The sequence below is a fragment of the Pseudophryne corroboree genome, chromosome 1 (assembly GCF_028390025.1).
Source record: "Pseudophryne corroboree isolate aPseCor3 chromosome 1, aPseCor3.hap2, whole genome shotgun sequence".
NCBI classification, from domain to species: Eukaryota; Metazoa; Chordata; class Amphibia; order Anura; family Myobatrachidae; genus Pseudophryne; species Pseudophryne corroboree.
In genome coordinates this window covers 1,100,729,038-1,100,754,953 of record NC_086444.1, presented here as the reverse complement: position 1 = coordinate 1,100,754,953, position 25,916 = coordinate 1,100,729,038, and positions in this window count along the sequence as shown.

The following is a 25,916-nucleotide window of genomic DNA, read 5'->3' as shown; positions in this document are numbered from 1 at the left end:
ATTGTTCTCTCTGTATTGTATTGCAGCTGAGAACAATAGATGAAAGGCTTATGCTAATAAGCCTTGGTGCACCTAGGTGCAGCAGAGAAGGCTAGATGAGCGAGGCTGAGGGGCGTTTTAAGAGAGGAGGAGGCATGTGTTCAGCCTCCTCTGTTCGGGCCCCCTCCTCTCTGCCCGGAGCGCTGTAGAGTCTGAGCACTAGGCGGCCATTTTCCCTGAGATTTCTCTACTGCGCATGCGCAGAACTCTGTGAAAATGGCAGCTGAGCCATTTTCACTATGTTCTAACAGCGCTGCGGATGCCGGCGCTGGGCTTCGGAGGGGTGAGCATTTTAAAAATGGGTGCAGTGTGTGCGGTGGGGGCCCCCTCTGGACTCAGGGGCCCGTGTGCACCGCACACACTGCACCCATTATAGAAGCGCCAGTGGCGAGGCTCCATCTGTACAGTGAATTAGCAGCACACAAGGATAGGAACTAGGCATGGTCTACAGATCTATTATATTTGCAGAGATAGCAAGGGGTATAGCAGAAGTGTGACATGTCCTGCGAGCAATATCAGTTACACAGTGATTTTGCTGGAGCCTTGTCAAAAGGTCAGGTGCACTTGGATGAAGCAGGAGCGTAGTATGGAAGGTCTGGTTGACTAGCAGGCATGTAGGATAAGCAACAAAGAGTCGTCAGGAACACAGTAAGTTCAGTACACAGTAAGTCAAGTTTTGAGAATGCACATCCATGAGGAAAAACTAGACTCTATACAATCACCTAGTAAGGTATGCAAGGTCCAGGAACTGCCATTCACATTTACACAGTTCACTTCCTGGGACACCGATAGATTTACTGAAGGTAGCTAGCTTCTCAAAATAGCTAAGAAATTAATGAGTGCAACAAAGCCACAGACCTGAAACCTGTTCTGTATAAACTCTTCTGTAATGTATAGTACACATATAAACAGTTCTACCAAAAGAACAGGGCCACATTAGATAGGGCGACAGGGGCGGCCTTCCCCCCCTTGTCCTTAAAACACTGCTAGAGTCCATGCCAATGGATAGTCCTGTCTTCTGTTCCTCAGGGGGGGAACTTGTAGTCAGAGGAAGACGGGAAGAAGAGGTAACCAGCTGCCCAGCAACTCCTGCTGGGAGAAAGGAGTGGCTGGAGAGTGGGGAGCCAGCCTGATCCTCTCTGTTCCCAGAGCTCCTTCCACCCTCTACTCCTTCCTCCTTTCACTCCTTTCTTCCTCGACAGGAGTTTTGAGAGTTGCAGTGTGTGCGGCTCTGGGCACAGTGCCCTGGGGGGGCTGTCTGATCCTGGACACCAGGAGGCGGACCGGCTCAGCAGGCAGAGGGGAGGTGGTGTACTTGGGCTGGCTTTGCAAATCACTGCCGGAGAAAAAGTTGAAGCATTTGGTAAGTTTATCAGGGTGTGGATCATAGGGTCGACCGTAACTAGGTCGTCAGTCATTAGGTCAACTACTATTGGTAGACAGTGACTAGGTCGACACCTGAACTATGTCGACACCTGAACTACGTCGACACGGTCATTAGGTCGACATAAACAAGGTCGACATGGAAAAAGGTTGACATGAGTTTTTTACATTTTTTTTGGGTGTCATTTTCTTTGTAAAGTGACCGGGAACCCCAATTAGTGCACCGTTTCCCCTCACATGGCTCGCTTCACTCTCCATGCTTCGGGCAGGTTACTATTCCCAATCGTAGTCCACATGGATCGTAAAGTATGAAAAAATTAAAAAAATGTTTAAAAAAACAACAACCTCATGTCGACCTTCTCCAAGTCGACCTAGTGACCATGTCGACCTAATGCATGTCGACAAATAGTGCTCAACCTAATGAGTGTCGACCTAAGTGCTGTCAACCTAAAGACCGGATCCCGTTTATCCTACATTCTAAAAGCGTGGCTGGAGTAGGAAAAAACAGGGAGCGGGCCTCAGCGTACCTGGGATCCCTACTGCAGGGCAGGGGGAACCTAACTACATGGGTGTCTGCAGCTAGCACAGAGAGCAGTGATCTGACTACATGGGTGTCTGCAGCTGGTACAGGGAGGGGTGACCTGACTACATGGGTGTCTGCAGCTGGTACAGGGAGGGGTGACCTGACTACATGGGTGTCTGCAGCTGGTACAGGGAGGGGTGACCTAACTACATGGGTGTCTGCAGCTAGCACAGAGAGCAGTGATCTGACTACATGGGTGTCTGCAGCTGGTACAGGGAGGGGTGACCTGACTACATGGGTGTCTGCAGCTGGTACAGGGAGGGGTGACCTAACTACATGGGTGTCTGCAGCTGGGCCCAGGGAGGGGTTACCTAATTACAAAGGTGAGCGCATCTGGGTACAGGGAGGGGTGAAAGAACTACATAAGTGCCCGTAACCAGGCACAGTGATGGGGTGACCGAATTACATGGGTGTCAGCAACTAGGCACAGGGATGGGGTGGCCGAACTACATGGGTGCCTGCAGCCTGAGACAGGAAGGGAGTTATGAGGCATATGCAATGTGTCTAAGTGCTGCTTGTGTTTTGTCCGTGCCCTATAGAGGGTTATTATTACTGACACTGGATATGTCTGTACTGAAGAGAGCAGTGTCACATCTTGTTACAGTATTTGCTGATTTATTACTTTATAAAATACAATGTTTGATCATTTGGGGGATAATTTCCAGGCTGGAAATCTTTTAATTTATACTTTTTTTTTTGTTTATAGCATCACCATTCCATCACTTTGATAATTTTATTGATAGGGGCCCCCACAAATTTGTTGTCCAGGGGCCGGCCACAGGCCTTAATCCGGCACTACCAAAGAATATATTTTATCTGGGTTTGCATTTATTATTAAGTATGGAATATTTACACCAGGGCCGGAGCTTCCACTAGGCAGCTTTAGGCAGCTGCCTAGGGGCGCCAGGACCTGAGGGGGCGGCCTGCTACAGCTGCCTAAAAAGGTATCATAGTCCTACCTTTTACAGCCACTGCAATCCCCCAGAATGCGTATCTTACAGTAGCCATGACTGCTAAGCTCCCGTATTGCAGCCTCCAGCTCCACCTCCACCCGGCACAGGCAGTAACTTTGGCAGCTCCTGGAGTCCTGGCTGGGGGTGACATGCAGTGCTGCTCTTCATTCCTGGCTATTTCACAGACTACTCAGTTCCAACTCTGCACTGCAGCCTGCAGGTAAGGTGGCTGCACAGTGCATTCTCTGCATTGATAAAGAAAGAGGGTGAGAGCAGCGGTGTGGTGAGGGGGTGGGGGGAGGAGATAAGAAGCAGGCATGCACACAGTCTGGGGGGATGAGCAGCAGCATGCACGCACATTTTGGGGGGGATAGAACAGCAGACATTTAACAGAGTAGGGGGGAGGGGGTGAGAGCAGCATGCCTTTCATCTGAAGGGTGGGTAAAGGGAAGGGGCAGAAGGCAGAAGTTTTGCCTAGGGTGCCGAGATACCTTGCACCGGCCCTGTTTATTACACTGCTTTCTTTGTTGAGGTATAATGCAATATTATCAATAGACTACAATGTATAGTAAGAGTGCCCCACAATATCATTAATATTAACATAATATTGTTAAATGTTGTAGGACAAGACTTCAAGTAGACGAAAATAGGGATGGCCATCGGTGTGCTCTCCATCGATGGTTACCATCGATTGTAAAGTTGTAAGTGGCTATCGATGCTAACATAATATGTTATGAAGGACCATTGATGAATTCTCCACGATGGTCATCCCAGTCCTTTAACTGACTAGCCCGCAGGCCCATCACAGCCTGTGGGAGGGGCTACATGGGTGTCGGGGGCGAAGCTATGTTCCGTGTCCTGGCATTCGTAGAAAAAAAATCTGATAGTTCTATACCATCGATCAATAATTTTAAATCATCAACGGTCAATGCCATCCCTAGAAGTAACATTGGAATAGGCTACAGTTTATGTCTTACATGTACATTATTTCTCATTTAACATTGCAGGCATCACAAACTAAATACTATAGTAAAAATCATTACATTGTAATGTTGCAGTGTTTCGGTGCAATTACACTTTGTACAATAACACCACATTATATTTGATCACCGACACCTTGATCTCATTCACTTTGACGTTTGTAGTCTGCCTTCATGATTTCCTTACTTATAAATTGCTAAATAAACTTTCTGAAAGAGTTTTTCCTCGTATGACTAACATCCCTGCACATTTTGGGGGGAGGGACATTTTTGAATGTGTGTGTGAAGCGAATCCTAAGAGCTTAGCTTTGAACTTAAACCAAGAAAAATTATACCCTATAAACAATGGTATTTGTTGATTGGACGAAGAGCTATATCAATATTGGTTTTGGCAGGCGGAATTGGCAGAATGTAACTGCAGAAATATGCTGGTCGTGGTGTTAAAATATTATGAGTTCCTCAACATATGGCTCTTTTTCTTGGAGTGTAGCCGGCAGGGACGTTCCAGAGTTTGCTGCAGGATCACCTACAGGCTCACTCCCACATCTGCTAATGCACCATGGCTCATCTGTATTCACTATGTATTTGCCTGTTTCTCATGAACCTTATCTCGCAAAGTCATAGGCAAACAGAACATGGCAATATGCTACACAGCCTTTGTCATGGTGTTTACTGAGACTGTAACGTTTCTCTCACAAAACTCTCAGAGCACTTGGCGTAAAACTCAGCCGGCAGATGAGGAGAAAACATTGATTCACTATGTACGTTTTGCCTTACAGGTGATATTATTATACCAATCATACTTTTTAGTATGACATTAACATCTGAACAGTTGGTGCAGGAGCGAGTACTAGTGTAAACGTCGATTTACATACAGGACTAAAAGCAACACTTTAAAAAGACATTCAATACACTTTAAATGGAGTCGCTGCGGCCGCTGTAATCAATCCTTAGCCTACGTACTTTTTACACCATTAGCATACAAAGCCCCGTACCGTGTACGTACTTTGCGTACAAACGCCGCGCTGGCCGTACAAAGTACACGCAGTGCGTACACACCCAAAGATACTCCGTGAGCACTTAGCAGCTACACGTGTGACAGAAATACACTTATAACCTTAGCAGGGAAAGGAGACACGACACCAGATTGTATTTAAAATGCCAGGTTCCGACACACCAACATATAATTACTGAAAGGGGGTTACAATAACAATACAATACAATAGAAAAATGGCTACAGTCAATGGTACATACGTTTTTGGTTTCGCCTGCGCTTCCCGGCCGGTCCTCAGTCATCAAGGGAGATGACCTTCAGAGTCTGTGATAGTGACCTGGCCTGCAGCTGGCTTTTTATACAGTGGATGTTAGGGTCTCCTGCCCTGTGCTGCCACGTCGTCATGGCAACCGGGAGACAAGTGCTAGCGGAGTAACCTGAGCGCAGCTGATACTCCGGTTCGGGTCTTTTGCTGTGCAGTGGTTATAGGCTCTGTGCATGGCAGGGGATCCGGTGCTGGTTTTTGTGCTCACAGTCTGTGAGGTATGAGTGGGGCGTGGACAGCACCTGCTTTATAAGGCCTCTTTTCAGGGTAAGCAGATGCTGCTGAATCTTTGTTGGTTAGTCAGTTTCTGAAAGTTAGCCAGTACTGTGTAGCTTTGTATTTGTTTGTTGCTTACTGCAAATAGGCCTGGGGATTTGGTATTACACTCTGCCAATCCAGACCTAGCAGTAAGACTGGAGTCAGTCGTTTAGCTTGCTGGGGTTCTGTTACTACTCTGTGAACTTAGCAAGTTTGCGGCTGTATTCTAAGACTTGCCTGTCTAATCCTGTCTCACTGTGCTAGGTGTCAGGGGTCAGTTTAGTGGCAGTAAACCGAACCTGTGCACTGCAAGTGAGAATTAGGATTGTGGAGAATCTCCTTGTGTCTATCATTCCATCTCTGACCAAGGAGTTTACTGCCACACCCGTTGGTAACCCTTTAGGGTTTTGCTGTTGCCCTTAGCAACAGCATTTCGGGTTTTCTATGTATTAAAACACAACATCTTGCTTTTCACATCTGAGCAGTTCTAATACAAGGGAGATACCCAGTTCCTTAGCCTCTGGGCTTCTCTGTTCACGTTGTGTGTATTTTGTTACCCTACCACCTTCTGTGTACGTTATGTCATATTCCCTAGTCTGTCTGTGAGTCCATTGGTTTTGCATAACAGTTCAAACACCAGTACATTCCTGCAGGCACTGGAGTGCATAACAGTCCTGACACCAGTACTTTCCTGCAGGCACTGGTGTGCATAACATATTCAGCAGCCCAATACTCCTGTTGAAATTTTGTGGGAATATGGAGCATACCCCTCAAAATACGTTGCAACAGGTGGTTGATCAGGTGCAGGTCCTGACTCAAAAATGTAATGATTTGTCCATTAAAATGCACACCTCCCAGGCTGCTGGCGGAGCTCCCGCAGCAGCAGCACCTGCAGGGGTTAAGGAGCCGAAAGTAAATCTCCCGGATCGTTTTTCTGGAGATCGCTCGCAGTTCTTTTGTTTCAAGGAGAGCTGCAAGCTATACTTCCGGCTTAGGCCTCAGTCTTCTGGGTCGGAGATTCAGCGGGTGGGCATAGTGATTTCCTTGCTACAAGGAGACCCACGGGTCTGGGCATATGGGTTGCAGCCTGACTGTCCGTCGCTTAAAAGTGTTGATGCTTTTTTTACGGCACTGGGCATGTTGTATGATGACCCTGACAAGACGGCCTCAGCCGAGGCTCAGATTTCGATCCTTAAGCAAGGGCGAAGGCCAGTTGAGGTTTACTGTACGGAGTTTCGGAGGTTGGCCCATGATACCCAGTGGAATGACCCAGCCCTGAGACACCAGTACCGAAGAGGTCTTTCTAACCAGATAAAGGACCAACTGGTACAACATCCCTTGCCTGATAGCTTGGATCAGCTCATGCAGTTATCCATCCGGGTGGATAGACGGCTGAGAGAGCGTAGGCTTGAAAGGGAGACTGAGATTTCCTTCCTTCCCAAGGGAACCTCAGACTCTGAGGAATTTTCCGAGGAGCCTATGCAGATTGGGGCTACCCGCCTCTCCTCGCGTGAGAAGATGCGGAGGAGACAGCAGGGGTTGTGTTTGTACTGTGGGAATAAAGGTCATGTGGTAGTATCATGCCCAGAAAAGCCGGAAAACTTCAGGGCCTGAGGGTGATGGGAAATATCCTGTCAGGCCAGAAGTCAGAATTTCCCAAGAAGACTTTTATCATTCCGGTGACCTTGAAGATCCTCGGTCAAACTGTCAAGACTGAGGCCTTTGTGGACAGTGGGGCCGACGGGGTTTTTATGGACCGCCAATTCGCCCTGAAACACTCTGTTCCCTTAGTACCCTTGGCATCGGAAATTGAGATTTGTGGGTTAAACGGGGAACCATTATCCCAAGGTAAAATTACCTCTTGCACTAGCCAGATTTCTTTGTTTATTGGAGCCACACACTCTGAAAAATTGTCCTTTTATGTGACTGTCTGTACTTTTGCCCCATTGGTGTTGGGGTTACCCTGGTTAAGGGCCCACAATCCTCAATTTGACTGGGTCTCTGGGGAGATTCTTAGTTGGAGTACTGATTGTTTCAGGAGTTGCTTGAGCCTTCCAGTCAGGTTCTCGCAGCTAAGTTTGCCAGGATTGCCAGGGTGTTATGCAGATTTTGCGGACGTGTTCTCCAAAAAAGTTGCAGAGGTACTACCTCCCCATCGCTCCTATGACTGTGCCATTGATTTGTTGCCAAATGCTAAGCTTCCCAAGAGCAGGTTGTACTCCCTGTCACGTCCTGAGACTCAGGCTATGGCAGAGTACATTCAGGAGAACTTGGCTAAGGGATTTATCAGACCTTCACAGTCTCCAGTTGGGTCGGGGTTCTTCTTCGTGGGTAAAAAGGACGGTTCGTTGCGACCCTGCATCGACTTCAGGGAATTGAACCGTATCACGATTAAAAACTCATACCCACTGCCTCTCATTTCGGTCTTGTTTGACCAGCTTCGTACTGCCACCATTTTTTCTAAGATTGACCTACGCGGTGCGTACAATCTAATCCGAATAAGAGAGGGGGATGAATGGAAGACTGCCTTTAATACCCACTCGGGGCATTATGAATATTTGGTGATGCCTTTTGGGCTCTGTAATGCCCCGGCAGTCTTCCAGGATTTCATGAATGATGTGCTCAGGGAATATTTGGATAGATTCTTAGTTGTATACTTAGATGACATCCTAATCTTCTCCCATTCCCTGGAGGAACATCGGAAGCATGTACGCTTAGTCCTCCAGAAACTCAGAGACCACCGGCTTGGGGCGAAGCTGGAGAAGTGCGAATTTGAAGTTCAGCAAATCGCATTTCTAGGATATATTATCTCCCCAGAAGGTTTCCAAATGGAGGGTTCCAAGGTACAGGCAGTCCTGGATTGGGTGCAGCCCACTAGTTTGAAGGCGCTTCAGCGTTTCCTGGGCTTTGCGAATTTTTATAGACGATTTATCGCTGGATTTTCGTCTATAGTGGCGCCCTTGGTGGCACTCACTAAGAAAGGGGCGGATGTTGCTCACTGGTCTTGTGTGGCTAAAGCGGCTTTTGCCCGTCTCAAAAGGGCATTTGTTTCGGCCAAGGTGCTGCGACACCCAGATCCAGAGCGTCCTTTTGTGGTGGAGGTGGATGCCTCTGAGATGGGTATTGGGGCAGTGCTTTCTCAGATGGGAGTGTCAGATAATCGCCTTCATCCCTGTGCTTACTTTTCCCGTAAATTTTCGCCTGCCGAGATGAATTATGACGTGGGTAACCGGGAATTGTTGGCTATTAAGGATGCACTTGAGGAGTGGAGACACTGGCTTGAGGGGGCTAAGTTTGTGGTCTCAATTCTCACTGACCATAAGAATCTGGCATATTTAGAGTCAGCGAAGCGTCTCAATGCCAGGCAGGCACGATGGGCTTTGTTTTTTGCTCGCTTTAATTTTTTGATAACATATCGCCCTGGGTCAAAAAACATCAAGGCTGATGCGCTCTCGCGGAGTTTTGCTCCAATCCAGGAGACCACCGAGGAGCCGTTGCCCATTGTTTCCCCATCATGTATTAAAGTGGGCATTACCCAGGACCTCTTATCATTAGTCCTTAGAGCACAGGAGCAGGCTCCTCCAGACCTTCCGGTAGGTCTTTTGTTTGTGCCTCCTAGGTTAAGACAGCGAGTGTTCCTGGAATTCCATGCCAAGAAGTCTGCAGGTCACCCGGGTATTGCCAGAACTCGGGAGTTGCTATCTAGGGCGGTGTGGTGGCCCTCGGTGGCTAAGGATGTGGATCAGTGGGTTCGGGCATGTGACATCTGTGCCCGAAATAAGACTCCTAGAGGGGTTCCTGTTGGCCCACTACATCCACTCTCTATCCCATCTAAGCCATGGACCCACATTTCAATGGATTTTGTGGTGGACTTGCCCAAATCCTCGGGGATGACAGCCATCTGGGTTGTCGTTGACAGGTTTTCGAAGATGGCGCACTTCGTTCCACTGGTTGGGCTGCCATCGGCCAGACGCCTGTCTGAATTATTTATGCTGCATGTTGTGCGTCTCCACGGGTTGCCACTTGATGTGGTCTCTGACCGCGGATCCCAGTTTGTGGCCAAATTCTGGAGGGCATTTTGTTCCGATCTCCAGATTTCTGTCAGCTTGTCGTCGGGCTACCATCCGCAGTCTAATGGGCAGACTGAAAGGGTGAACCAGTCCTTGGAGCAGTTCCTCAGGTGTTATGTCTCCAAGTGTCAGACTGACTGGGTTGCTCATCTGTCCATGGCGGAGTTTGCCTATAACAACGCGGCTCACTCTGCTACAGGGATCTCTCCCTTCCTTTGTGTGTATGGGCATCATCCTAAGGCCAATTCTTTTGACCCCCTGGACTCCACGCCTGGTGGTTCCTCTGTGGTTTCGGTCCTTAGAGGTATTTGGCGGAAAGTGAAGAAAGCCCTTGTGTCTGTGTCATTAGTGACCAAAAGGGTTTTTGATAAGCGGAAAAGACCCTGCAGCTTCAAATTAGGAGACTTCGTCTGGTTGTCTACCAAGAATTTGAAGTTGAGACAGCCATCTCATAAGTTAGGCTCCCGGTTCATCGGCCCTTATAAGATCACCAGGGTTATCAATCCGGTGGCATTTCAGTTAGATCTGCCCCGTTCTTTGGGTATCAATAAAACATTTCATTGTTCCCTTTTAAAACGGGCGATTAGTAATCCTTCTTCCAGTGGAAGACCTTCCCCTCTTCTGATACGTGGCCAGAGGGAGTTTGTTGTTGAAAGGATTCTTGACTCCAAGGTGGTTCGGGGTCGGCTGTCATTTTTGGTGCACTGGAAGGGGTATGGCCCGGAGGAGCGGTCGTGGGTGCGCAGTTGTGATCTTCATGCCCCCAGACTGATACGCTCTTTCTTCTCGCAGTTCCCCGATAAACCCGGTGGTAGGGGTTCTTTGACCCCTCGTCAGAGGGGGGGTACTGTTAGGGTCTCCTGCCCTGTGCTGCCACGTCGTCATGGCAACCGGGAGACAAGTGCTAGCGGAGTAACCTGAGCGCAGCTGATACTCCGGTTCGGGTCTTTTGCTGTGCAGTGGTTATAGGCTCTGTGCATGGCAGGGGATCCGGTGCTGGTTTTTGTGCTCACAGTCTGTGAGGTATGAGTGGGGCGTGGACAGCACCTGCTTTATAAGGCCTCTTTTCAGGGTAAGCAGATGCTGCTGAATCTTTGTTGGTTAGTCAGTTTCTGAAAGTTAGCCATTACTGTGTAGCTTTGTATTTGTTTGTTGCTTACTGCAAATAGGCCTGGGGATTTGGTATTACACTCTGCCAATCCAGACCTAGCAGTAAGACTGGAGTCAGTCGTTTAGCTTGCTGGGGTTCTGTTACTACTCTGTGAACTTAGCAAGTTTGCGGCTGTATTCTAAGACTTGCCTGTCTAATCCTGTCTCACTGTGCTAGGTGTCAGGGGTCAGTTTAGTGGCAGTAAACCGAACCTGTGCACTGCAAGTGAGAATTAGGATTGTGGAGAATCTCCTTGTGTCTATCATTCCATCTCTGACCAAGGAGTTTACTGCCACACCCGTTGGTAACCCTTTAGGGTTTTGCTGTTGCCCTTAGCAACAGCATTTCGGGTTTTCTATGTATTAAAACACAACATCTTGCTTTTCACATCTGAGCAGTTCTAATACAAGGGAGATACCCAGTTCCTTAGCCTCTGGGCTTCTCTGTTCACGTTGTGTGTATTTTGTTACCCTACCACCTTCTGTGTACGTTATGTCATATTCCCTAGTCTGTCTGTGAGTCCATTGGTTTTGCATAACAGTTCAAACACCAGTACATTCCTGCAGGCACTGGAGTGCATAACAGTCCTGACACCAGTACTTTCCTGCAGGCACTGGTGTGCATAACAGTGGATCAAAACATAATACAATAGACACTGTGTGATCTTCTTCCATTGGTTCGCGGGTGGGACATATCCTGTGCATCGGGGTGCATGGGCGATGGCTAAGACTTGAGATGTGATTTCTGTTGTTTGCATCTGAGTTCCTGCCCCATGACCAGTTAAACCCATCACATTAATCATACATAAATCTGGTATTATTAATAACTTAATGTTGCAATAGATGATAATATTCTTATACCCACCAGATTAATGTTTACATGACTCTGAACAATATGATCCCACACATGATATGATTATCTATTTCCATCCTCAAGATATACATATATCCATACATATCTATATATATCTATATATATATATATATATATATATATATATATACATACACACATACACACACACTCCTGCTATTACAATTTGTTAGGAAATATATATATATATATATATATATATATATATATATATAGCTCAGCCGAATTATGGCACTCTGCGGTCTCATTCAGTCAATAAAACACAGCTCCAGAAAGCTTGTAGCGACGTTTCGGTTTTAATAGCCTTTGTCAAGCATAATAACCAACACAGATTAACAATAAAAGTGCACAATTTAAATACCCTTACCTCTCTCCACGACGCCACGGACTCCCTCCCGTATCCGGTCACGTCACTCCGACTTCCGGGTGCACCGCTCCGCTTACACCGCCTCCAATCGCTGCGCGTTGTCATGGTGACACACCAGCATTGCCGGAAATGCTGGCTCTCCTGTACTGTCCACAGCGATCGTGTCCATGTGTCACGGTGCAGCATCCCAGAAACGGCAGACGTCCCACTCATCAACAGGATCAGGAGATCCATGGAGTCTGAAGAGGGGCATAAAACACCCATGAGTGATGTGTACAAAAAACAAACATATTAAAAACATAATAGAACATAAAAAACTCGACTCGGTCGTTGGTTACAATCAGTTATTGATCAGAACCCTACCAGGTAAACAGGGCCAATTAGTATATATTACCATACTATACAGTAGATCTATCAGAGAAACACACTTAAGTTTAATTGATCGTTAAGCCCTCTTGGTTTCACTGTGTCAAGAAGGTGAATCCACTTCGTTTCACATTGCAGTAATTTTCTGTGTCTGTCACCCTGCCTTCCATCATCTGGAACATGATCAATGATCATGTGTCGAAGATTGGCCATATTATGTTTGGCCTCTTTGAAGTGTCTGGCGATGGGTTGATCAGATCCCTTGCCACTAAGTGCCGCTCTAATGGCAGACCTGTGCAAGGCCATACGTTCACGACATGTACGTATAGTCTTCCCCACGTAACATAACCCGCAGGGACATTTAATCAGATAAATAATATAAGAGCTGGTACATGTAAGAGTGTGTCTAATTTCGTATCTGCGGCCAGTATGGGGATGAATAAAATATTTTCCCGCTGTCATATGTCCACAAGTGGCAACCATTGCTACGTCTGCTAACACCATCTAAGGATTGTAATTGTTTAGTGATGTCGGCATGTACCGTCCAATCACGAATATTCTTCCCTCTTTGATAACAGTGTCTAATGGTGGAATGTTTCAGACTTTTGATGTCACTTTGAACTATAGGCCACAAATTAGTACTAGACTCTCTGATCTGATTGTGTGCTACCGTATATGTATGTACCCAATTCAGCCTTCTCTTGGAATTATCCTTAATTTTTTTCTTCAAAGTACTTTCCCTCGACTGTAACCTGGCTTTAGTTCTAGCAGCCCCGATGGTCTCATCTCTGTACCCTCGTTCTCTAAATTTGGTGGTCATCATCTCAAGGTTCTGTTCAAACACAGTTTCATCACCATGCTCACTGGAGCTGCCTGATGCCAGGAACGCTGTCTGAGATCCCCACAGTTGCTACTCAGCACTTGGCTCTACTCAGCCTCACATTGGCTGCTGGGATTTACGAGGAGCCTGGAGATCACTACTGCACCACACCGCTCTGTCCTTACCACTCCCCAGCAACCTTTAACAAACCAGTAGAACCTATCCCCCTTTGTAAAATTTTATCCAGCGGCCTCCCTGGCTCCTCACCTCTGCCCTCTGGGTGACTGCCGGGGACTAGATTGTTGATGCTGATTCACGTGGAGAAAAGAAACAGCCCTGCACCTGCCTGGAAATAGAGACGCTGCCATCTCACAGCCCAAGCCACGCTGACTGTTACTGCCTGCAGCCACCACACACAGCTGTCACCCCTGCCCACCCAGTCACAATCTACATGAGTGCACGCTGACGGGGTTTCCGAGTACCTAGAAACCTCCTCTGTCACCGATACATCACTGTGGATGTGACCGATTTTGGGGAGGAGGGGTGCAGAGAGACGGGGGACCTGTGTTAGTGACGCTGCAGCTGCCTCCTCATCTAAGGCTAGGGGGAGCTGCAGCAGTAGCGCACATCTCCTCTCAGGGTTAAGCAATCTAGTTGCCGGCTGCTGTGATCCCAGTGGTCTGGAGACCGACGTTGGAATCCCGTCAGCCGCCCGGAATCCCCACTTGGGTAGTGGTCCACGCCACCACCTGAGGGGAAATATAACTCTGTGTCACTACCGGGCCTGAAGCGTGGCAAGTGCAGCAAACCCACAAGAGGACACGCTGTGCTCGCCAACAGTATTCTGGCTGTCGCGATCCTGGCGTTGGTCTCATGGCTGCTGGGATCCCGATATCATATTGACTCCACTCCCAGGTGTCACAACTGAGGGCCTGAGCTGACAGGAGGCAGCCTCAGTTGTAGGGGCTGAGGTATAGTGGAACCTGGGAGGTTGTATCAGACCCCTAGACATGTAAGTAACATGTAACAGAATTGCCCGAAGGCGTGACCACGACAACCAGGATAAAAGTCAATGATGTTTATTTATGACAAAACTCCGTAACACAGCAGTAGTAAAAAGAAAATATAAAAATCATCAGAGAATAAATACAGTTCCTGGGTACTACAGGGTGGCAAGGGCCACAGGGCTCTGGTAGTGTGAGATAGTTCTTATAATCTTCCAGGTGGAAAGTCCTTACCAGGCCCGACTGTAGCAATGGAAATAGCCCAGGATCGTACCAGCTGGTGTTCCAGGAAAAGCTGGGCTGCTGTGGGTAAAACGGCTGCTGTGGGTACTGGCTGGAACCAGACTGATGTTGGCACGGAGTGAATACTGGCTGGAACCAGTTAAATAATAAATGTAACTTGAGAGCGATGAAATATGGAATGAAGTTTGGAGATTGAGAGCGGTGAAATTATAATGCCGGTGATAAATGATAATATGCAGAAAAGGGTACCGGCACTTTAAGAAGAGCTGACCTCTGCTGGAAGCTGGATGCTGAAAGCAGGTGGTTCTGTAGCTGGAAGCAGATGAATCCAATGAGGATAGGAGAGTCAGGCTACACCGCAGGTGGAATGCTGGTGCGGGTCTCTTTAGTGGAGGTTTGGAGATAGGAACTGGAACCTGGAAAACAACCACAGGAGAGAGACAAACTGGAACTAGGTTTGACAACCAAAGCACTGACGCCTTCCTTGCTCAGGCACAGCATATTTATACCTGCAGCAAGGAAGGGGTTGGCTAGGCAATTATGCAGATTAACAATACAGGCAGCAGATTGGTGGAAATGATCAGATGACAAAATCCAAGATGGCTGCGCCCATGCAGACACTTGGAGGGAAGTTTGGTTTGTAATCCATGTGAGAATTGAAACAGCAATGGCGGCGCCGGCCACAGGAGACAGGAGACGCCAGACTGATGATTGCACATCTAAACCACGCGGGCACAGCGGAGGCCGCGGCTGACGTAATCGCCACTGTGACACTCTGCATGCAGGAACTCAGGGACAGCGGCGGAGGCCGCGGGGAACGCCATTCCAGATGTAACATGGCGCCGCGGTGACCGCGTCTCAGAGTGACAGGAGAGGAGGCAGGAATGTGGACATCAGTGTAACGGATGGGATCCGGTCCTGGAACGCTGAGCCAGCCTCAGGAGGCATCTGAAGGGTAAGTAATGGCGTCCAGATACCCGGATCGTGACAGCACCCCCCCCTTTAGGAGTGGCCCCAGGACACTTCTTTGGCTTTTGAGGAAACTTGGAATGGAATCTCCGGACCAAGGCAGGAGCATGGACATCAGAAGCATTGGTCCGTGAGCGTTCCTCAGGGCCGTAACCCTTCCAGTCAATAAGATACTGTAGTTGACCGTAACAGTGACGTGAGTCCAGGATCTTGGCCACTTCATACTCAACGCCTCGTTGAGTTTGGACTTTCGGAGTTGGAGGAAGTGAGGAATGAAACCGATTCAGGATCAGCGGTTTCAACAGGGAAACATGGAATGTCCTGGGTATTTTTAAGAAGGGAGGCAACTGGAGTCTGTAAGCAACAGGATTGATGACTTGTTCAATTTTAAAAGGACCGATGTAGCGAGGTGCAAACTTCATACTGGGAACTCTTAACCTCAAATTCTTCGTGGATAACCATACCCGATCACCCACCTTGAGAGCAGGAACTGCTCTACGCTTCTTATCCGCAAACTTCTTGTACCTGAACGATGCCTTGAGCAGAGCTGATCGTACACTCTTCCAGTTATTTGCAAACTGATGCAAGGTGATATCCACTGCTGGAACAGAAGTTGCTGGAAGCGGTTGGAACTCAGGGACTTTAGGGTGGAATCCAAAGTTAGTGAAGAATGGTGTTGAAGAAGATGAGGAATGATACTGGTTGTTATGACAGAACTCGGCCCAGGGAAGTAATTGAACCCAGTCATCTTGAGAGGAAGACACATAGATGCGGAGGAAGGCCTCCAAGTCCTGATTCACCCTCTCAGTTTGACCATTGGTCTGAGGATGGTAAGCCGTGGAAAACTTTAGTTTGACTTGGAGGACTTGACATAAACTTCGCCAGAATTTGGCTGTGAATTGAACTCCTCGATCTGAGATAATTTCTTCAGGAAGACCGTGGAGTCGGAAGATCTCTTGTATGAATACTTGAGCCAACTTGGAAGCTGACGGAAGACCGGTGAGAGGAATGAAGTGCGCCATCTTGGTGAACCGGTCAACTACCACCCAGATGGTATTGAACTTGTTGCACATGGGTAAGTCTGTAATGAAATCCATCGACAAATGGGTCCATGGTCGACGGGGAACGGATAGAGGAACCAGTTGCCCCGCAGGCGACTGGCGGGATACCTTATGTTGGGCACACTTTGGGCAAGATGCAATAAACTCCATGACGTCCTTTTTCAGAGTTGGCCACCAATAGGACCTAGAGATAAACTCCAGGGTTTTTTGGATACCTGTATGTCCGGCAAAACGGGAAGCATGGGCCCAATGCATGAGCTTCTTCCTTAGCATCGGCTTCACAAAACTTTTCCCTGGTGGGGGCGTAGAGTCCATCCCTACCGTGGAGAATGCCAACGGATTTATAATAGGATGCTTGTCTGAAGACTCTGACTCATTTTCTTGCTCCCATGAGCGGGAAAGGGCATCGGCCTTGCGATTCTGAGAGCCCGGACAGAACTGGAGCTTAAAGTCGAACCTGGAAAAGAAAAGTGCCCATCTGGCCTGACGAGGATTGAGACATTGTGCGCCTTTCAGATATAAAAGATTCTTGTGGTCTGTAAGTATGGTGATTGAATGAGAAGCTCCCTCCAACAGATACCTCCACTCTTCTAGAGCGAGCTTGATGGCTAGCAACTCCTGGTCGCCAATGGCATAGTTGCGCTCAGCTGGGGAGAACTTCCGGGAGAAGAAACTGCAAGGGTGTAAATGACCATCTTTAGCCCTCTGAGATAACACTGCTCCTACTCCAACGGAGGAGGCATCCACCTCTAAGATGAAAGGGGAGTCGATGTCGGGCTGTTTCAGAACTGGTGCTGAGATGAACCGCTGTTTTAAAAGATGAAAAGCTTGCGTAGCTTCTTCAGACCACTTGGACGGGTTAGCACCCTTCTTATTTAAAGCAGTAATAGGCGCCACAATGGTGGAAAAGTCTCGTATAAACTTTCTGTAATAATTGGCGAACCCTAAGAACCTCTGGACCCCTTTGAGGGTTAAGGGTATCGGCCAATTCTGGATTGCTTGTAGTTTCTCAGGATCCATCTCTAGTCCGGAACCGGACACAATGTAACCTAGAAACGGAATGGACTTGACTTCAAAGACGCATTTCTCTAATTTGCAATAGAGATGATTGACACGGAGACGGGACAGAACCTCTTTTACCCAAAAACGATGTTCCTCTAAATTGTTGGCAAAAATGAGGATATCATCTAGATAGACCACGACATGACGGTATAAAATGTCTCTGAAAATCTCATTGACAAAATGCTGGAAGACAGCTGGAGCATTGCTCAATCCGAAGGGCATGACGAGGTACTCATAATGTCCGTCACGGGTGTTAAAGGCGGTCTTCCACTCGTCACCCTCACGGATCCGGATGAGATTGTATGCACCTCTCAAGTCCAGCTTTGTGAAGATGGTAGCTCCGCTAACTCTATCAAAGAGCTCAGTAATCAGGGGTAAAGGATAGCGGTTCTTGATGGTAATGTCGTTCAGACCTCTATAGTCGATGCACAGCCGCAGACCACCATCTTTCTTCTTTACAAAAAAGAAGCCTGCGCCGGCTGGAGAAGAAGAAGGTCGAATGAACCCCTTTGCTAGGTTCTCTTTAATGTATTCCTCCATAGAATGCGTCTCAGGCAGAGACAACGGATAAGTTCGGCCTCGAGGTGGAACCTTCCCTGGAACGAGATCAATCGGGCAGTCCCATTCTCTATGAGGAGGAAGGATATCAGCAGAAGCTTTACTGAACACATCCGTGAAATCTTGATATGGAGGAGGTGGAACATCAGACGACCTGGGGGAGGAAGAACAGACAGGCAATACTTTAAACAAACATGTCTCAGCACAGGAGGAACCCCATGCCAGAATTTGCGTAGTCGTCCAATCAATTGTAGGATTGTGAAGACGGAGCCATGGAAGGCCCAGGACCACAGGATGTGTGGCTCTTGGAATCACTAAAAAAGAAATAAGTTCGGAATGAAGAACTCCCACTCTCAGACGAACTGGTAGAGTCCTTAGAGAAATAACTGTATCAAAAATCTTGCTGCCATCCACGGCAGTTAAGGAGATGGATGAAGGAAGTCTTTCGGTGGGTAGGGACCACCGTTTAACATAGGCTTCGGTAATAAAGTTCCCAGCTGCTCCGGAATCAAGGAGGGCAATGACGTTCCGATAACGTTGAGCAACTTGAAGCGAGACTGGGAGATTACAATCATGAGGAGATGGAGAGGAGATCATTACTCCTAGCCGGCCCTCTCCTGGGCGAGCTAGGGTTTGGAGTTTTCCCGGACGTTCGGGACAGGCATTGATGGTGTGAGACGGAGCTGCACAGTAAAGACAAAGAGACTCAAAGAGACGTCTTCGGCGCTCAGCAGGAGTTAAACGGGAACGGCCAATTTGCATGGGCTCATCTTTAGATGGTGACAGTTGGCGAGGAGGAGGAGCAGAAGATTTTGGAGCAGATGATCTTCCACGCTCAGTTGCTCTCTCTCTGAAACGTAAATCAACTTTCGTGCAGAGTGAGATTAGCTCATCTAACTTGGAAGGTAAGTCTCTGGTAGCTAACTCATCTTTAATACGCTCAGATAAGCCATGCCAGAATGCAGCATACAGGGCCTCGTCGTTCCATGCCAGTTCGGATGCCAGGATCTGGAACTGTATAAGATATTGTCCTACAGTACGTGATCCCTGGCGTAAACGGAGAATCTCAGATGAAGCTGAAGTTACCCGGCCTGGCTCGTCGAAGATACGCCTGAATGTTGACACGAATGCAGTGTAGGAGGATAGCAGGGTGTCAGACCTCTCCCATAACGGTGATGCCCAATCAAGGGCTGAGCCACTGAGAAGAGAGATAATGTAGGCAATTTTTGTACGGTCACTGGGAAAATTGCCAGGTTGTAGTTCAAACTGAATCTCACACTGGTTGAGAAATCCCCTGCAGAATCTTGGAGATCCGTCAAATTTTGCTGGCGTTGGAAGATGAAGACGTGGAGCAGAAATGGGTAAGGTGGGTGGGGTTATAGCTGGAGTCACTGTGGTTGACGCACCGGACGCGTCTGATCCACGGAGGGTTGTCTGAATCCCATCCAGCCGAGTAGAGAGATCCTGGAGACAGCGGATGATGTGGCCCTGTGCAGCCTCCTGATGTTCAAGTCGGGCTGCCAGTTCTTGCATCGGCCTGGCCGCTTGATCCTGGTCTCCGGCTGGATTCATATGGTCAGTGCTTACTGTCACAACTGAGGGCCTGAGCTGACAGGAGGCAGCCTCAGTTGTAGGGGCTGAGGTATAGTGGAACCTGGGAGGTTGTATCAGACCCCTAGACATGTAAGTAACATGTAACAGAATTGCCCGAAGGCGTGACCACGACAACCAGGATAAAAGTCAATGATGTTTATTTATGACAAAACTCCGTAACACAGCAGTAGTAAAAAGAAAATATAAAAATCATCAGAGAATAAATACAGTTCCTGGGTACTACAGGGTGGCAAGGGCCACAGGGCTCTGGTAGTGTGAGATAGTTCTTATAATCTTCCAGGTGGAAAGTCCTTACCAGGCCCGACTGTAGCAATGGAAATAGCCCAGGATCGTACCAGCTGGTGTTCCAGGAAAAGCTGGGCTGCTGTGGGTAAAACGGCTGCTGTGGGTACTGGCTGGAACCAGACTGATGTTGACACGGAGTGAATACTGGCTGGAACCAGTTAAATAATAAATGTAACTTGAGAGCGATGAAATATGGAATGAAGTTTGGAGATTGAGAGCGGTGAAATTATAATGCCGGTGATAAATGATAATATGCAGAAAAGGGTACCGGCACTTTAAGAAGAGCTTACCTCTGCTGGAAGCTGGATGCTGAAAGCAGGTGGTTCTGTAGCTGGAAGCAGATGAATCCAATGAGGATAGGAGAGTCAGGCTACACCGCAGGTGGAATGCTGGTGCGGGTCTCTTTAGTGGAGGTTTGGAGATAGGAACTGGAACCTGGAAAACAACCACAGGAGAGAGACAAACTGGAACTAGGTTTGACAACCAAAGCACTGACGCCTTCCTTGCTCAGGCACAGCATATTTATACCTGCAGCAAGGAAGGGGTTGGCTAGGCAATTATGCAGATTAACAATACAGGCAGCAGATTGGTGGAAATGATCAGATGACAAAATCCAAGATGGCTGCGCCCATGCAGACACTTGGAGGGAAGTTTGGTTTGTAATCCATGTGAGAATTGAAACAGCAATGGCGGCGCCGGCCACAGGAGACAGGAGACGCCAGACTGATGAATTCACATCTAAACCACGCGGGCACAGCGGAGGCCGCGGCTGACGTAATCGCCACTCTGACACTCTGCATGCAGGAACTCAGGGACAGCGGCGGAGGCCGCGGGGAACGCCATTCCAGATGTAACATGGCGCCGCGGTGACCGCGTCTCAGAGTGACAGGAGAGGAGGCAGGAATGTGGACATCAGTGTAACGGATGGGATCCGGTCCTGGAACGCTGAGCCAGCCTCAGGAGGCATCTAAAGGGTAAGTAATGGCGTCCAGATACCCGGATCGTGACACCAGGCACTGTAGTTCCTATGGGGCTGGAGAGCTGACTGGATGACACACTCTTTTCCTCCATAGTCTGAACATCCCAACAGCCGCAGGTAAAGACAGCGCATGCATCAAGCTGCAGTATGTGCATTATGCCTACTATGCTGAGTGCTGCACCGATGACTTGTTATGTTTTTGGACTGTGCGGGCACCAACTATAGCTGTTCTAATTATTGGAGTGTCAGACTGTGTTAAAGGTGTGTATATATATATATATATATATATATATATATATATATAAATGGTGGCTCTCACGGACTCTTCGGCGCCCAGAAATGAAGACTCACAGGCACCCGCAGGCTGCTCCAACATTTTCCTTTAGAAAAATGTAAGAGGGTGGCGGTGCAGTGTAGTGCCTGCTGCCGTGCAGGTGTAGACTCACTACTCACCAGGCGCTGCACTCTCTCACCTTCAGGTACCGGAACCTTCAATGGACCTGGAAATCTTCAGTCGGACCTGGACACGATGACCTAGGGGGAAGGAGATTGCTGAGTGCCGTTCCTCCTAACTGTGGACCGAAACACCTCCGAAACAGAAAAATAGAGCTTTCAGGCTAGGTGAAGGTCATCCTCGGCGCACGGCGTCAGAGCCCGAATTTCACCTATTCACACGGACAGATGTTACTCACCGTCACAAGTCTTGCACTCCGATCTTCTCCACTTACAGGTCCCTGTAAGGAGGTAAAGAGAAAACAGCTGTGCAGGGCCAAGAACTACCCTAGTGTGCGTCCGCTACACTAGCTACATAAACAGAGCCCTCAAACTAGCTCATGTGGGTGGTGCAACACAAACTATGCACAAACTTTAAAACACTTTGCCCTGCACGGTAACAACACGCATAACAATATAAGAGTACAAGATTAAACGGTGCTGTTCCTTTAAATCCCTACATACCGCTGGGGGGGTGGGCGCCGTACAGCCTACCCACCTCCTGTACACTTTCTTATATGGGTCTCAAGCCAAGCGGGCCTGCCTCCCTATACACCTCGAGGTGGCCTGGGCCTAGTGCTCAGTGCCACCTTTATTCACCTTGGGGGGGACACTTATTGACTGGGCCTAGCGCCCCTAATTGCACACAGGCCGGAGGCCTGACTTTATCCCACGGGCCTAGCGCCCGCCTAACTTGGGGCCCGTTGGGTGACCTGGGCCTAATGCCCAGGGTCACTTTATATACCTGACGGCCGCACTTTGGGCCTAGTGCCCGCCTGCTGTGCCACAGGCCAGGGGCCTGACTTTGCCCACGGGCCTAATGCCCGAACACCCGGTGGTCTAGGGAGGAAGGAGGGGGGGGGGGGGTTGACAGGCACCCTCACGGAGGGCCTACCTGTACCATTGGGAGAGGCACCAGGGGGGAGCTTCGTTAGCTCTTTCGCTTTCCTCCCCTGGTGGCCTCTCCGGCGCTCCTCTTCACTCTTCTGCCGCTAGCCAATCCTAGCCAGCGGCGCCGCCGTCGCCTCTCCGTGTCCATCTTCTCTGGAGCCGCCCGTGTCTTCAGGCCTCTTCCACGGCCACCGGAGCTCTTCCCGCGGCGTCTTATCCTCAGCCCCACCCAGCTCCTCACCACTCTTCGGCGCGGCTTCTTCTATCTTCGGCTCCCGCCCGGCATCTGATGTCATACGCTGGTGGGAGGAGCCTATGACGCGGCGAGTGCCGATTGGCTAGCCGCGCCCAACTCTGATTGGCCGGCGTCCCGCGATTGGCTCGCGGAGGGCGCCGGATTTGAAAAGACGTGGCCGGCGCTTCCCATTGGCGGCCAAATTGGCGCCAAGTTTGAAACGCCATGCTGCTGCCCGTCGCCGCTGCCAGTCTGGTGCAGGGAAACATCTGATCCTTGCACCGGACACCGCTGCTGCCGCACACTGACAGGCGCTGGGGACAGACACACTGCCCCAGCGCAGGCCACCACTGTACTCTGCAGGGGACGCAGATCCCCTGCACTCCACCACTGCTCCGATGTGCCCTGTGATACAGGGCACATCTCCACAATAACATTCATCAGGGATACCTTGGAAAACGTTGGAGTAGCCTGCGGGCACCGTGAGAGCCACCATTTCTATACTGCATATTACATAACTGTTGGAAGGCACAGCGGCAGGTTACAGAGAGAATACTACCTCTATCTCCGCCCCCTTTATGCTTGGCTTCACTCCCTCTTTGGAAACCCCCCTTCACAAATCCTGTGTTTGCCCCTGATCTATCTTTCTGTCACTTATTGTCTCCCGCTATCTCCCGGTAACACGCTATCTCCCTGTCACCCACTATCTCTTTGTCACCTACTATCTCCATGTCACCCACTCTCTCCCTGTCACCTCTGCCTTCCAAGTCACCCTCTAACTTTCTAACTTCCTGTCTCCCACTGTCTCTCCAGTCACTCTCTATCTCCCTGTCACCCCTGCCTCCCCGGTCACCTACTATCTCCATGTCACCCTTTCCCTGTCACCCACTATCTCCCTGTCATCCACTATCTCATTGTCACGCACCATATACCTGGGTGGCCACACCCCTTTCTGTGACACCAAACTTTATTTTGCACTGCACTCCTTTGGCACGCGCTGTCCCTTTATAAAGCTATCCCATCAAGGGGGGCCAAATTCTATATTCACTTATTCACCAAACATATTAAGCTCAGGCCAGCCCTGTTTATCATGTAGACAGTGATAATATGTTGACATGTGCTAGTATGTTGACATATTACCCTGGTGGCCAGCTGTGACTTACCAGCTCCTGCCAGCTGCAGCGGCTCCAGCAGCGTCTTCTGGGTCCTGGTTGTCATGTGACCATCACTTCCGAATCATACCTCTGATCCTCCAGCATTCCGGTCAGTATTTCTCTACTATCCCTAACTCTAATTCCTACCCCTAACCCTCTCTCTGGTGCCTAACCCTACCCCCCTTCACAGCCTATCTCTAATGTCGACATGCTGATAATGTCAACATTTCACTTGTCGTCGCTCTGAGAATGTTGACACATTACCTGTCAATTTTCAGGAATCGGGCGTTCAGTGGCATCTCACTTACCAGCGCGCTGGTGTGCAGGCCTCCGGAGGTCACGGCCCCAGTTTGCGGCTGCATGGATGCTCTGTCCGCGGGCATGGTGCCCATTGTCATCGTGTACTCCTGAAGTCCATCTAGTGTGTACCCACCATCTGTGCAGCATGGGCACCGCCATGACACTTGTGGTCAGCTGACCTGTAAACACCCAATCCTGCGCTGTGTCTGCACACATGATTCAAGCATCCAATGCCTGCTGACCAAGGGGTATAAATCCAGAACATCGGCTCAGTCTCATCGCCTTGAACAACGCGTCACATCCAGTGCACAGCGTCTCCTGGCTCCAGTCTTCTGTCTCCAGTGTCTCCGTGGAACTACAGGCTCCAGCCATCCAGCTCTGCTACAACTCCTTCCACAGTCAGGTTCCACCTCTGCATGCAGTAAGAGACTCTCTCTAGGTGCTACTTACCATTCTCACCTGTGTGTTGTTTATCTGCGCTTAGCACTGTGCTATTCCATCTGGCACTTAAAACAACCAGCTTGCAATTTACAGACTGTCTCCTGCTTTGGCCTTGCTTGGCTTTGTAGACTTGTGCATATATACAGACTGTGTGAATTTATTGCTGTTGGTTTCCAGACCAATTACCGGAGTTACTATTGCCTGTGTTCACTGTCATCAGTTGCATTATCATCATCTGCATATTTTATCCTGTCACCATCGACTATCGATGTTTGTCATCGGCTTCCAGGCCAGTCACCACTGTTGTTAATCTCACTGTTTTACAGATCATCACCTGTGACTGTTGTTGTACCTCTGTCAGCTTCCTTGCTCAAATCATCAGCATTGTTATTGTGCTTCAGTGACTGTTCATACCTTTTGTGTGCTAAATAAATATAATTTCGCACATGCGCAGGAATCTTCTACAGCCTCCTCGTTTCCTCCACCGCACCACCACTGACCCACTAGTGCCCCCTCCGGGAACAGACACAGTTACAGACCTGACCTCAATATTTTAACAATGTCAACATCATAGCTATCAACATTATGAATGCTGTCATTGCTAAAATTGACCTTTTGACTACTTCCTATTTGGTCACAATTTTTTTAGCATATTAATCTCCAGCTAGTCTGAATTGTAGCATGGAGTTTAATAAACACCCTTGCTGCTAATTAGCTGTTTTTTTCTCAAATGATGATTGTTAAGACAAAAACTTTACAATGGGTGTTAAGGTGTTTTGATCGCAGGTAATACTCCCAAAGATGGCACAATCATCACCCTTTGGCAGTGTCCGATTGAGACTAAGGTCTAGATGTACTAACATTTTTCTGTTCTTAGAGCTAATGCAGCTCCAGCTTCGCCTGCATAGCGCACAGATACAGGAGGCATTTACCGTATCTGCTACTAACAGTCCTCTAAATGAAGTTGGTGTACGTTAAATCCACCTCTCAGCAATGACTGCCCTGGCTCTTCCCTGAAGAGTCTACTGTGCATGTGACAATTCAATTAGCCAATCCAGTACAGGCCTGCTCTGATTGGTTGCTTCACACCACGCACTGGCTCCTGGGAGTTGTTGTAATGGTTAGTTCTAAATCCAAGTTGGGTAAGGGACCTCTGATGTCACCAAAGGGAGGAGCCACATCACCAGGGAGAGGAGCTATACCCGGACAGTGTACCCGAAATGTACCCTCACGGGCTCGCTTCGCTCGCCATGCTTCGGACACGGTGGCGGTTACTAAATGTAGTAGTTGGTGGCGTGGTTAGTAGAAGGACTATCCCGCTGGCCTAGGTCCTCCCCCTGGTGACATGGCTCCTCCCCCTGACATCATAGGTCCTTTAGGCCACTTGATTCTAGCATCTACTGAGTTGTAATAGCAGCCGTACTACACCCGTTCTGCCATTCCCCCGCGGCATTCAGATCCTGAGAC